This window comes from Entelurus aequoreus, linkage group LG18 (assembly GCF_033978785.1).
Source record: "Entelurus aequoreus isolate RoL-2023_Sb linkage group LG18, RoL_Eaeq_v1.1, whole genome shotgun sequence".
In the NCBI taxonomy this organism is placed as follows: Eukaryota; Metazoa; Chordata; class Actinopteri; order Syngnathiformes; family Syngnathidae; genus Entelurus; species Entelurus aequoreus.
Genome location: NC_084748.1, coordinates 33,944,812 through 33,957,985, shown reverse-complemented (window position 1 = coordinate 33,957,985; position 13,174 = coordinate 33,944,812). Strand labels below are relative to the sequence as shown.

At 41.4% G+C, this 13,174-nt stretch overlaps 1 long non-coding RNA gene across 2 annotated transcripts; it reads left to right on the top strand.

Moving 5' to 3' along the window:
* Positions 1-1,682: 1,682 nt before the first annotated feature.
* Positions 1,683-5,097, top strand: LOC133633582 (uncharacterized). 2 transcript variants are annotated; one of them, XR_009821792.1, is made up of 13 exons: positions 1,683-1,818; positions 1,956-2,221; positions 2,344-2,450; positions 2,544-2,616; positions 2,709-2,872; positions 2,983-3,069; positions 3,160-3,280; positions 3,701-3,929; positions 4,027-4,227; positions 4,326-4,464; positions 4,590-4,696; positions 4,789-4,861; positions 4,961-5,097. It is a non-coding gene; the product is annotated as an uncharacterized LOC133633582 (long non-coding RNA). The 2 variants fall into 2 exon arrangements; XR_009821791.1 differs by lacking the exon at positions 2,709-2,872 and having other exon boundaries at positions 1,684-1,818.
* The last annotated feature ends 8,077 nt before the right edge of the window (positions 5,098-13,174 follow it).

Below are 13,174 nucleotides of genomic sequence, written 5' to 3'. Positions count from 1 at the left end.
CATTCATGTACACATTTGTTCCCTTCAGCTTCTTTCCCTGTCTCAGCAATGCCATTTTAGATTTTCTGTTTACGAGTTTCACGAGCACGACTGGAGTGGCGTTGTTGTTTCTTCCGTTCAGTGGGATGCATGTTTCGATGGTATTAATGTCAATTTAAATTTCCTTTGATTGCAGAAAGTTGACCACTTGCTGTTCTGCTGAGATCATATCCATTTCATCTGGTTCACCTTCATTATTCACAGCTTTCGCATAGGATCTTGGTTTAATTCGGTGCCCTGTCACAATGATATCATTCATTCGTTTGTCCTGATCCATTTCATCTATGATATTCCTCAACATGTTGTTGTCTTCTTGAAGGGTCTTCATTCGTTTGCCCATTTCAGTGGCTTCATTATTTCTTCTGTTGTTCTGAGATTGCAGATTTTCTATATTTTCCTGCAGACTTTTCACATCTTGTTGGTGTTCTGTTGTTACTTTTCTCAGATATTCTTTCAATTCTTTCATTTCTTCTTTCATTTCTTTCATTTCTTTTTTCATTTCTTTCATTTCTTCTTTCATTTCTTTTTTCATTTCTTTCATTTCTTCTTTCATTTCTTTTTTAATTTCTTTCATTTCTTCTTTCATTTCTTCCAGTATTTGTAGTATCACTTCTTGATTCCCATCATGTCCTGTGTCCAACCTCAAATCTTGTTCCCAGTTGTGTTCTGTAACAGCTGACCCCGAAGGTTTCGGGATTTCAATCTTTCCTTTACCTTTTCGCATCGCGGCAGTCACTGACGTCAATGCCTCTTGCTTGTGTCTTAACGGCAGTTGCTTCTTTAGCGACTTGCGGCACTTTAACTTGTTTTTTCCAACAATTTCGTATCTTGCGCCGTTCAGAGATCAATTTGAGGTGTCAGCCTGTCAACTTATATCACTCTGCGACGTCGGGATCACTTTAAAACAGCTGTAAACTCGCCGTAGCTTTTGGTTGCTAGGCAACCGCTTTGAACTGCGGCAAGGCGCCTTTGGCTTGAGTCTAACGGCTCTCCCAACTCGCCTTCTTTCAGCGTATCAGTGCCTCTCAACTGACCAAAATCAGATTGAAGATGCCAGGGTACTCTCCTGTGGCTGTGATCGCAAATCAGTGGTCAAAATCTTCAGATTTAACAAAAAACTCCGGTAGCAAGAGCGGAGCCTTTCTCTTTTGCGTCCTTTCTCATTGACAGGAAGTGACGGTGTATATATATATGTATACCCAGGTAACACCTAACGTTAACGTAACGTTCCCTTATGGTTCTCTTTTGGTTATGCAAGATGAGAACGTTCTTAGAACATATCAAAAAATAAAGTTTTTGATATGTTCTAAGAACGTTCTAAGAACGGTCTTAGAACATATTAAAAAATATGGTTTTTTTTATATGTTCTAAGAACGTTCTTAGAACGTTCTTTGAACGTTCTCATCTATATACCAAATATAATTTGCCTGCAATGGAAACAGCAACTGTTAGGCTTTTATAAGTGTTTTTTTTCGCAAATTTACTTTTTATACAGTATGTTGTAACGTTTCCCTAACTTTCTGCGAAAGTGTTGTGTTTTGTGAACAATCTGACGCCGGCTGAGTCAAGGCTGCACGCACAGTAGGTGGCGGCAATGCACACACAGGGTTGCTTGCCAACTGCCATGAAAATCAGAAGAAGAAGAAGAAGAAGGAGAAGAAGAAGAAGACTACACGCATGCACAATTGAAGCTGCTCCGTGAGACAAAGAAGGACGAAGGCTAACTACTTCCAGAATCCCGATTTTAAAGCAATTTGGTGCGCCATCCATTTATCACAAGTATAGAAAGAGTGAAATACGAAGCACGTTTTTGTATAACAATTTCCAACCTACATGATTAATTTCAGACCATTTTACGGTTTTAGCGTTGTGTATAAATATGCGCCGGCGCTAACTAGCATACATTTCTCGTGCAGGTTGGCTGTTATAAAGTTTCCAAACTGACCAAAGACCAACGAATGACTTCTGAAGAAGGGTGGATTTATTTGTAGTTTAGTTAAACAATAATTTGCCCCGTCAGTGATATGGTTTGAATGCTGCCTGAACGTTCCGAATTTGGCAGACACGGTGAGGACAATGCTGAGGAAAATTGCCACAAACAAAGTCCTGGAGCAGCTTGGCCTCCGTGGAAAGTCAGGAAAAGTGGCGTTTGAGGACTTGCCCCTTTACAGAATAATAAATAGTAAGTGTTAATAATAGGTTTGCATCTTTGAACATATGTTGCATGTATGCTCACAAGGTCGATCTAGCTGTTATTACAGTATTTATTCTAAAGGGAATTCTAAATTGTGCTGGTGATTGCAGAGGCATGCAGGGGTGTTTACAAGCAGACGACCACAGCTGAAGAGGATTGTGAGCTTGGAGAGGTCCTGAAACTGGCCACTTTTCGAAAGGGAGGTTCAAAATTTGAGGTACGGAGAAGATAAGATATCCCAATTTTGAATTCCCATTTTATTGAAGTTCCACTGCATGTCTTTTGAATTTGCAATTATAACTACTTGCAGGAGAAGAGGAGGAATTTAGAGGGAGGACAAAAAAGGAAAAAGAAACAAGCAAAAGAACAGAGTGAGATGAGAGGTAAATGATAAAGTAATTATGCCAATGTTTTAATGATATAATTCCGTGTGCGATAATAGGGCAACCCATTTTCCTTGGGTTTTTTTTAATAGAATAAACACAATATGAAGAAGTTTCAACAGAGGGCTTATAAGCGTAGATGGGCTGCCACAACTAGGCATTTGAAGAAGCAATGCCGACAGTCAACTTTAGAATTAGAGAGTGATGATAGCGAGCAAGAGAATGACACGACATCAACTCCAGAAACAGTGACAAAGTACATGGATGCTGTGTGCAGACTAAGAATAACTGACTAACTGTATCAGGATTCATAAATAACTCTTTGATGCAGTATTGAAATGGTAATATTATGTAATTGTTTTCCAGATGGCTCCTTCTTTTGTGGTCGTTGAGTTCCTTGGTGAACATTCAGTCGCTGTTGTCCCAACCAAATGGACAGAAGATGATGGAAAGGTTATTACTTTTTCTGAAAAGTACTGTGCATAGGCATAATATTGTAGCTTATTATTATTATGTCATTCATCATGATTATTTTATCTTCAGAATACCTTCTGCTATTGGCCAAGGCCAAATCCTACCCACTCCAGAATCCGGAAAGCTGAGATTCCTGACAAACAATTCTGGGAGAGGCTGCCAATTCGGGTTTTCAGGAAAACATTGACTGGTAAGGGAATATTGTCTAAGTCATATCATGTATATTTTAAACAACATAAGTTAAATTCATCTTGAGTCATCGGCATACTTTGAAATTTTGCAGAAGACTTTGACAAGGCCCTTCAATACGAAAAACAAGCTGAAATGTTTTCGAGCCCAGAAGTGTTAACCAAACGGAGCCACATCACCCCTGAACGCTATAGAAACGATGAGGAAGATGTGTTTGATGCTGACGGTATAGTCACTTTTCAAAGACTGTTTACTTACAATACTCAAATACTACTTAGTGGTGCATACATTTTTTTGTCTTCGTTGGTTTAGATGAAGAGGAAATTCGGCCAAAAAAGAAGTGCAGAAAAGAGAAAACACAGGTCTTTGTCCAGGCACCCCCACTGCCAGAGCTCCCAACCTTTAACTTTCCAATCTCCAGCGAGTACCAGACCACTTCAGCCAGTACCAGCCAATACCAGACCACTCCAAGGCATCCAGGCCGACCTCACAGCCCAGCGAGAAGCAGCACTTCCAGGCTCAGTCCAGACAGGAATGCATCCAGCTCAAGCCAGTACCAGACCGCTCAAGCCAGTACCAGACCACTCCAGCCAGTACGAGTCAGTACCAGACCGCTCCAAGAAGCAGCAGGAATGCCCTTGACAGTGAACGTTAGTTGGCTATTTAACTGTTGATAGGTGGTGTTAAACAGGCTGTTACAACGGGCAGTAATACGAATTACCTCTTTGACTTTTGTTGTCTTTGCAGTTTTCCAGTTGAACATGAAAGTTCAAAATATACTTGAGAACCAGGGAGAAATTATGCGCATGCTGAGAGGGCTGGCAGCACAGTCTGTGGGGCCAGAATCTGGATGTTCAAGATCTCATTGATCAGCCTTTCGAGACTCTTGAGCAGCTGAAGGCCTTCTGTGAACGGCTCGACACTGATCTTCTGCTCAGAAAGCAGCTGGTAATTACTTTTAATTCCCCACTGCAAAAATATCTTGCTCAGTTATCAAAAAACAATTTCTAATCAAGTACAATATTGTTGTTTATTTATTTGTATAGGTGAAAGCTCTTACTGCTCTTGGTGGGCAGAATTTGGCAGACACGGTGAGGACAATGCTGAGGAAAATTGCCACAAACAAAGTCCTGGAACAGCTTGGCCTCCGTGGAAAGACAGGAAAAGTTTACAGAATAATAAATAGTAAGTGTTAATAATAGGTTTGCATCTTTGAGCATATGTTGCATGTATGCTCACAAGGTCGATCTAGCTGTTATTATTACAGTATTTATTCTAAAGGGAATTCTAAATTGTGCTGGTGATTGCAGAGGCATGCAGGGGTGTTTACAAGCAGACGACCACAGCTGAAGTGGATTGTGAGCTTGGAGAGGTCCTGAAACTGGCCACTTTTCGAAAGGGAGGTTCAAAATTTGAGGTACGGAGAAGAGAAGATATCCCAATTTTGAATTCCATTTTATTGAAGTTCCACTGCATGTCTTTTGAATTTGCAATTATAACTACTTGCAGGAGAAGAGGAGGAATTAAGAGGGAGGACAAAAAAGGAAAAAGAAACAAGCAAAAGAACAGAGTGAGATGAGAGGTAAATGATAAAGTAATTATGCCAAAGTTTTAATTCAATTCAATTAATCTACATTCAAGTGCTGTCTTTGTTGTATTTGTGATAATTATTTACTTCCAGGATTTGGGTTTCCCTGCTTGGGCTGCTGCCCCCGCGACCCGACCTCGGATAAGTGGAAGAAGATGGATGGATTTACTTCCAGGAAGAGAACCAAGAAGGGGCAGGATACACTGACGCGCACGACCAAGACCACTGCATTCCATTCCATTTATAAATGATAAATGGGTTATATGTCAAAGCGCTTTGAGTACCTTGAAGGTAGAAAAGCGCTATACAAGTATATACTTGTATAGCGCTTTTCTACCTTCAAGGTACTCAAAGCGCAATTGACAGTATTTCCACATTCACCCATTCACACACACATTCACACACTGATGGAGGGAGCTGCCATGCAAGGCGCTACCAGCACCCATCAGGAGCAAGGGTGAAGTGTCTTGCCCAAGGACACAACGGACGTGCCTAGGATGGAAGAAGGTGAGGATTGAACCACAGTAACCAGCAACCCTCCGATTGCTGGCACGGCCACTCTTACCAACTTCGCCACGCCGTCCCTATTTTTGTATTATATCACTAATAAAGAATTATTTCTGTTGAAATCACTATCACAAATAAATAATTAATTCTGTTGAAATTTCTGTTTGAGTGTTATTCCTGACAATATAGCATAAAAACAGATGTAAATAGCATGTTCCTAAACAGTTCCCTAAACGTTCTAGCCAAACGTTCTTGGCTAACGTTCTGCTAACCAAGCAAGAACTCCACAACCAAACGTTCTTTGAACGTTATAAACGAACGTTCCCAGAACAATGCCACAACGTTCCCTTGTTACCTGGGTATATATGTATGTATATATATATGTATGTATATATATATATATACATGTATATATGTATATGTATATATATGTATATATTCAGTGACCCTGAAATCAAAATGTACTGCACCATTACAACACATGACTGTAAACATGACGATACCCTTCTATTTTACAGCAGTAGTCCTCATAATAGCACAACAAATTGCTGTACATGAGGATTTATGTACATTGTACACTCTTCTGGAGTACAGGGCGGTATGCTGTCAAACCAAGAGGGGAGAATGAGGAGAACACTAAGGCTGAAACGACGCGTCGACGTAGTCGACGTCATCGGCTAGTAAATACGTCGACGCCGTCTTTGTGCGTCAACGTGTCGCAAATGTACGTCACACTACCGTCATGGCGGAGCGCAAAGCAGACTGTGCGAGCGAGGGGGAAAAAATCACGCCAAAAGTGGTCAAAAGTGTGGGAGTATTTCAATACACGGCCTAATAATGTTGTTGTATGCACACTGTGTCGAGCGTAAATGGCCTATCATAGCAGCACAACGGCTATGAACGAACATTTGAAAAGAAAACCATCAACTAGTCAATCGTCCGCGCGAGTATACGTTGTCATCATTACACAAAAACATGAATGTGTCATTTGTATCTGCTAGGGGTGTAACGGTACGTGTTTTGTATTGAACCGTTTCGGTACGGGGCTTTCGGTTCGGTACGGGGGTGTACCGAACGAGTTTCTAAGCTAAAGCTAACTTTGGCTGCTAAAGTGTTAAAAAGCTTCTTCGCTCCTTCTGCGGCTGCCTCTGTCTCAGCACGCAGCATTGTCCCACCCACACAACCATCTGATTGGTACACACAAAGCGTTATACAAAGCGTTATTAGCCAATCAGCAGTGTGTATTCAAAACGTTACCAGCCAATCAGCAGTGTGTATTCAGAGCGTGTTGCCTTTGTGCGCGCGCAGAGCCTTTCTGCGCCCGTGCGGTGCCTTTCTGCGCGCGCGCCGTCTCGGTCTGTGCGCTGTCATGTTTCATTTTGGTACTTTGGGGGCGGGCATGCTTAGACGGCCCCTTCTTTCTGATTGGCTCTGAGCAGTTTTCATATGAGCCAATCAGAAGTATAGCAGGGCGGGTCATTGTCAATATGTATCAAGATTTACGGAGGTAGAAGTGGATCAAAAAATGTCGGCTGAAAAAGAGGTAAGTTGAGGGACACACTTATTTACATTATTGAACTGCTTTGGAGTGATTGTAAGGGTACTATTACTAAAACAAATGATAATACATTTTTATTTATAAAACACTTTTCATACATTTAAAATGCAGCTCAAAGTGCTTTACATAGTTAAAAACAAAACGAGAAATAACAACCACACCCCATGAAGACAGTCAAACATGTACATAAAAATAAACAAACAACAACAACAACAACAATAATAATAACAACACAATGACAATAGCCAATCACAGGAACCCTCTGGACGTGGAGATCCAGAGGGCTCTTTGAGGAAACACTAGATGATTAAATAAATGGATTAAAAATAATTAAAATACACATCAGGTAAAAGTCCAAAAATAATATGAAATAAGATAAGATATAATCAAACATAAAAATAAACTACAATATGAAAAACTATAAAATAAAATAAAATACAATAAAAACTGAAATATAAATATAATAAGACCATATAAAAATAGGCTAAGATATGATAAAACATAAAAAATAAGCTAAGATATGATAAAACATAAAAATAACTAATACTAATAGAATAATCATGCACATTGGGCCTAATATTTGTGTGGTAAAGTGGTTTTTGAATTCAAGCAATGTAATCTGAAAGATGTTTAAAATATCAACAATTAATGTTAATATTTTTGAAACAATATACTTCTCATAACATGGGTATCTGTGTGCATGAGAGTGTGTAAAGAAAAGCACTTCATCTGCCTTTTTTTTACAACCTACTTGAAGTTGTATTTTTTTTTTCTTTTTTTTTTCTTTTTTTTTTTCAAAGCCAATCAGAAAGAAGGGGCGGTCTAAGCATGCCCGCCCCCAAAGTACCAAAATGAAACATGACAGCGCACAGACCGAGACGGCGCGCGCGCAGAAAGGCACCGCGCGCGCACAAAGGCACCACGCGCCCGCAAAAGGGTGTCGCGCGCGCGCACGAAGTGGAGAATCAGGTTTTACGCGCTTGGATTTTTGGTACTAATGTGACGCCATAGTTTAGCAGGTGAGCATCAGGCAGCTGACTCTCCCCAAATTATAATAAACACCTCCCAGTCAACTACTAGTAACATCACTATGAGCTAGGGATGGGCGATACCACACTTTTAGGATTCGATACAATACCGATACTTTATCTTGCCTTTTCATCGATACCATTAATTTCTTATTGGCAATTTTTGTCAGTCAAAAATATTATTACTATTGTTATTATTTAAGACAAATCACAAGACAAATACAGACCATTTATACCACATTTATTATAGTCAATATATAATAAAAGTAAAATTAAAATAAATAACATAAATATGAAAAATAAATTAAATATTATATATAATAATAATTATATATTATATATAATAATAATTAGATATTAGGGCTTTCCAATTAACTGTCAAATCCGAATCGCAACAAGCTGCAGTTATTTTTTAAAGTTTGTGATATCATTAGCAATTAATGAAATATGAAATAGGCTAATGTTTTCGAAATGTAAGAAATGATGTTACAGATTAAAACCAAAATCACATTCAATCATATATTTCAAGATTTTCTTGGAAAAAAATAAAACTGTAATGCAAAGATGAAGAATCTCCAAATTGTATCTCTTTCTTATCTTGTTTTAAATACTCAAGCAATTTTCAACTAACAGTAAATTCCCCCGTGTGGAAATTATTTGAATTTAGGATAATCATTTAAACAAAAATATTCAGTAAACATTACTAAAAAAACCCCAAAACAATGCCTGTTTTAAGTCAACAATTGGACAACACTGGATATGCCTGGCTGCATCGCTGTCGGCTGGCTGTGTGTGTGTTGCACGTTGACGACGCTCATTCGCTGTCTCCTGTCACGTGACTGGGCCAGCTCTATACTCTGCCAGGTACAGGGGTGTCCCAGCACATAGTAAGTTAAGTAAGTCATCAAAAACATCTGAAAGTGATGCTTGCACCCCCCACACGCCGTTTTTTGGTTTATATCGATACTTTTTTCAGAAAAGTGATGCCAAATGAGTAGCGTGTGAGTATCGATATATCGATACCACAGGATCGATACGCACATCCCTACTATGAGCCCGTTGACCTTCTAGGAATATAAACTGGAGCTCAGCTCACTCGCAGTCCTGGCTTGAGGTGAAGGCTACCGGTAATTAGCTCTCAGTTCCAGCCACATCGACCCCTTCTGAGCGCCTATTTTCAGCTGCTGGGAATATTGTAAACAAGAAAAGAACCAGAGCATGTAGACATGCTAACCTTTCTTCATTACAACTGTTAGTCACTCACTGGAATGAGTAGAATTGGTTATTGTGTACTGTGTTGGACTGGATGTTTATTTTGCACATTTTAAAAGCAATACTTAATGTTTACAGTGCTCCAGAATATTTAGATTGGCACTTTTTTGTATTGGATGTTTATCTTTATTTTTGCACCTTTTAGCAAATAAGCAATACTTTCACTTTTGTTGAAATGTTTACACTGTTGTTACAGAATATTTCGTTTTGCACTTTTTTGTATTGGATGTTCATCTTTATTTTTTGCACATTTTAAAGCAAAATAAGCAATACTTTTACTTTTGAAATGCTTATACTATTGCAGAATATTACGATTTGCACTGGATGTTTACTTTTATATTTGCAAATTAAAAAGCAAATAAGCTACTTTTAATTTTGTTAAATGTTAAAAGTTTTAAATGTTTACATTGTTACAGAATATTTTGTCATGTTGTTGTCAATGTTGACTGAGTGGCCATACTTCTTCTTTTTTTTTGTAAATAAAAGCCATGCCTTTTGAAAAAACTGGCCTACATTTATTTTTTCATTTTCATTTTGAATAAAAAAATAATCGGTAAAAGGAAAAATAATCTATAGATGAATCGAAAAAATAATCTATAGATTAACCGATTAATCGAAAAAATAATCTATAGATTAATCGATAGAAAAATAATCGTTAGCTGCAGCCTTAGAGAACACCCAAAAAATGTTTTGCCACTGTAAATATTAATTTTCGTTACATAAAATTCTAGTGATTGTGTTTACTTGACTAATACAATTGCAAAGTATGAACTAGAAATATCAAGTAGTATTAGCCCTTAAATGACACCAAACCAATTAGAGCGTGCTGTTCAGTATCGTGGCCACTGATTGGCTCAGCTTCAGGCAGCATTACTATATTGGATTAGTAAAAAGAGTGTAAAAGTGACTATGTTGGTGGTATCCCCTCAATTCCCCCCAAAAAACGGATTAACTCGCTGGAATATAAAGACAATATAACACACATCCATAAACGTGGAAGCATATGCAAAAGTGCAATACATCTATCTGTACAGTAATCTATTTATTTATATCTGCACCTTATTGCTCTTTTATCCTGCACTACAACGAGCTATTGCAACAAAATTTCGTTCTTATCTGTACTGTAAAGTTCAAATTTGAATGACAATAACAAGGAAGTCTAAGTCGGAGGTATTTCAAGTAAAAATCAGAATCAGAATCATAATCAGAATAGTTTTATTGCCATTGTTTGAGAACAGGTTCACAAACTAGAAATTTTTCTTGGTGCAAACGTGCGACATAAAACACATATAACACATATTTGGTATAAAAAGAGCTGTGACTGAGCTATCAGATAGACTTAGAAGGGATTCAAGGAATTCAAGGAGCTACTGATAGGAGTTATTGTTCATTTGCCTGATGGCCGAGGGGAAAAAACTGTTCAGGTGGCGGGAGGTGTGGGTCTGGATGGACCATAGTCTCCTGCCTGAGGGGAGAGGGGAGAATAGTGTGTGTCCAGGGTGAGAAGAGTCAGCTGTGATCCGACCCACACGCCTCCTGGTCCTGGAGGAGAACAAGTCCTGGAGGGATGGGAGCTTGCAGCCAATCACCTTCTCAGCAGCACGTACGATGCGCCGCAGTCTATTCTTATCCTGGACTGTGGCGCCGGGGAACCACACTGTGATGGAGGAGGTCAGGATGGACTCTATGATGGCTGAGTAAAACTGCACCAGCATCTCGGTCGGCACCTTAAGTTTCCTCAGCTGCCGCAGGAAGTACATCCTCTGCTGGGCCTTCTTGATGAGGGAGCTTATGGTCAGCTCCCACTTGAGGTCCTGGGTGATGGTGGTGCCCAAGAAACGGAAGGAGTCCACAATGGGGACGGGGGTGGGAGAGTCAATCAGGGTGAGGGGGGATGGTGGGGCTGTGACTTTCCTGAAGTCCATGATCATCTCCACTGTTTTCTGGGCGTTCAGCTCCAGGTTATTGAGGCTGCACCAGGACGTCAGCTGGTCCACCTCTCTCCTGTAGGCGGACTCATCGCCATTCGAGATGAGCCCGATGAGGGTGGTGTCATCCGCAAACTTGAGCAGTTTTACGGATTGGTGACTGGAGGTGCAGCAGTTTGTATACAGGGAGAAGAGCCAGGGGGAGAGTACACAGCCCTGAGGAGTACCAGTGTTTGTGGTTCGACTGTCCGAGACAATCTTCCCCAGCCGTACGTGCTGTCTTCGGTCTGTCAGGAAGTCATTTATCCAACTGCAGAGGGAGTCGGGCACGCTGAGTTGGTAGAGCTTGTCGCGTAGCAGTCCAGGGAGGATGGTGTTGAAGGCAGAGCTGAAGTCCACAAACAGGATCCTAGCGTAGGTTCCTGGGGAGTCCAGATGCTCCAGGATGAAGTGGAGGGCCAGGTTCACTGCATCATCCACAGACCTGTTGGCTCTGTAGGCGAACTGCAGTGGGTCCAGGAGGGGGGCTGTGATGTCCTTGAGGTGGGGCAGGACCAAGCGCTCAAAGGACTTCATGACCACAGACGTCAGCGCGACCGGCCTGTAGTCATTTAGTCCTGTGATCCGTGCTTTCTTGGGGACAGGGACAATGGTAGAGGTCTTAAAGCAGGACGGCACGCGGCATAGCTCCAGAGAGGTGTTAAAAATGTCAGTGAAGACAGGAGCCAGCTGGTCCGCACAGTGTCTGAGAGGGGAGGGGGAGACACCATCCGGCCCGGGGGCCTTCTGCGTATTCAGCTTCAAGAACTGCCGGCGTACATCCTCTTCTTTAATGGAGAGGGTCTTTACAGTCTTATGATGTTTTTGGAGTCCTGTGATGTCATTGGAGTCCTTTGAGTCCTTTAACTCCTTTAATGATGTGCTGGCATTGGTGGGGAGGGTGATGGTGAGGGGAGCATGGCTTTGATGAGCTGAAGGCCGTTCATGACGACAGTAATGTGTGTTGAGGCCCTGAGCGAGAGTCCGTCTCGCTCAGGGCCTGGGGGGTTTTGGGCTTATAGTTCGTAAGGGCCCTTAGACCTCTCCAAACTGCCGCAGAATCATTGAAGCGGAACTGTTCCTGTAGACGGTTAGAGTACACAGATTTAGCTTTCTCCACTTCCCTGGTGAAGTGGTACTTCGCTTCTCTGTATGTACTTCGGTCCCCGCTTCTCCACGCAGCCTCCTTCTTTTTGCGCAGCTGTCGGAGCTTGGGTGTGAACCAGGGCTTGTCGTTGTTATAACAAACCCTGGTGCGCGTTGGAATGATGCGCGCCTCATTGAACTGTATGTATGAGGTCACAGTGTCCGTATACTCGTCCAGATTGTTCGTGGCCGCTCCAATTGCCTCCCAGTCTGTCGTTTCCCAACAAGCACGCAACTCGTCCACAGACTCGGCGGTGAAACACTTAATGTTCCTCATAACAGGTTTAGCCAGTTTCAGTCTCTGTCTGTATGAAGGGATTAAGTGCACCATCACGTGATCTGATAGTCCAAGAGCAGCGCGCGGGACTGCATGAAAAGCCTTGCTCAATGTAGTGTAGCAGTGATCCAGCGTGTTCTCCTCTCTGGTCGGGCATTTAATAAACTGTCTATACTTTGGTCATTCCTGGCTCAAATTTCCCTTGTTAAAGTCACCAAGCACGATACAAGAGAGTCAGGAAAAGGCCGTTCCACATGTAAGATCTGTCCTGCGAGCGCGCGCTGAGCGTCACGCACGTCCGCGCCGGGCGGGATGTAAACAGCCACGAGAATGAATGAAACAATCTCACGCGGTGAGTAAAAGGGCTTACAGTGGATGAAGAAATATTCCAGAGAAGAAGAACAGTGTCTAAAAATCGCTGTCACGTCTGTGCACCAGCTATTGTTGATAAAGAAGCATAGTCCACCGCCTCTTTTTTTTCCAGAGAGCGCCGCGTCTCGGTCCGCGCTGAGGAGATGAAAGCCCTCCAGCGCTCAGCCAAGTCTCCGTGAA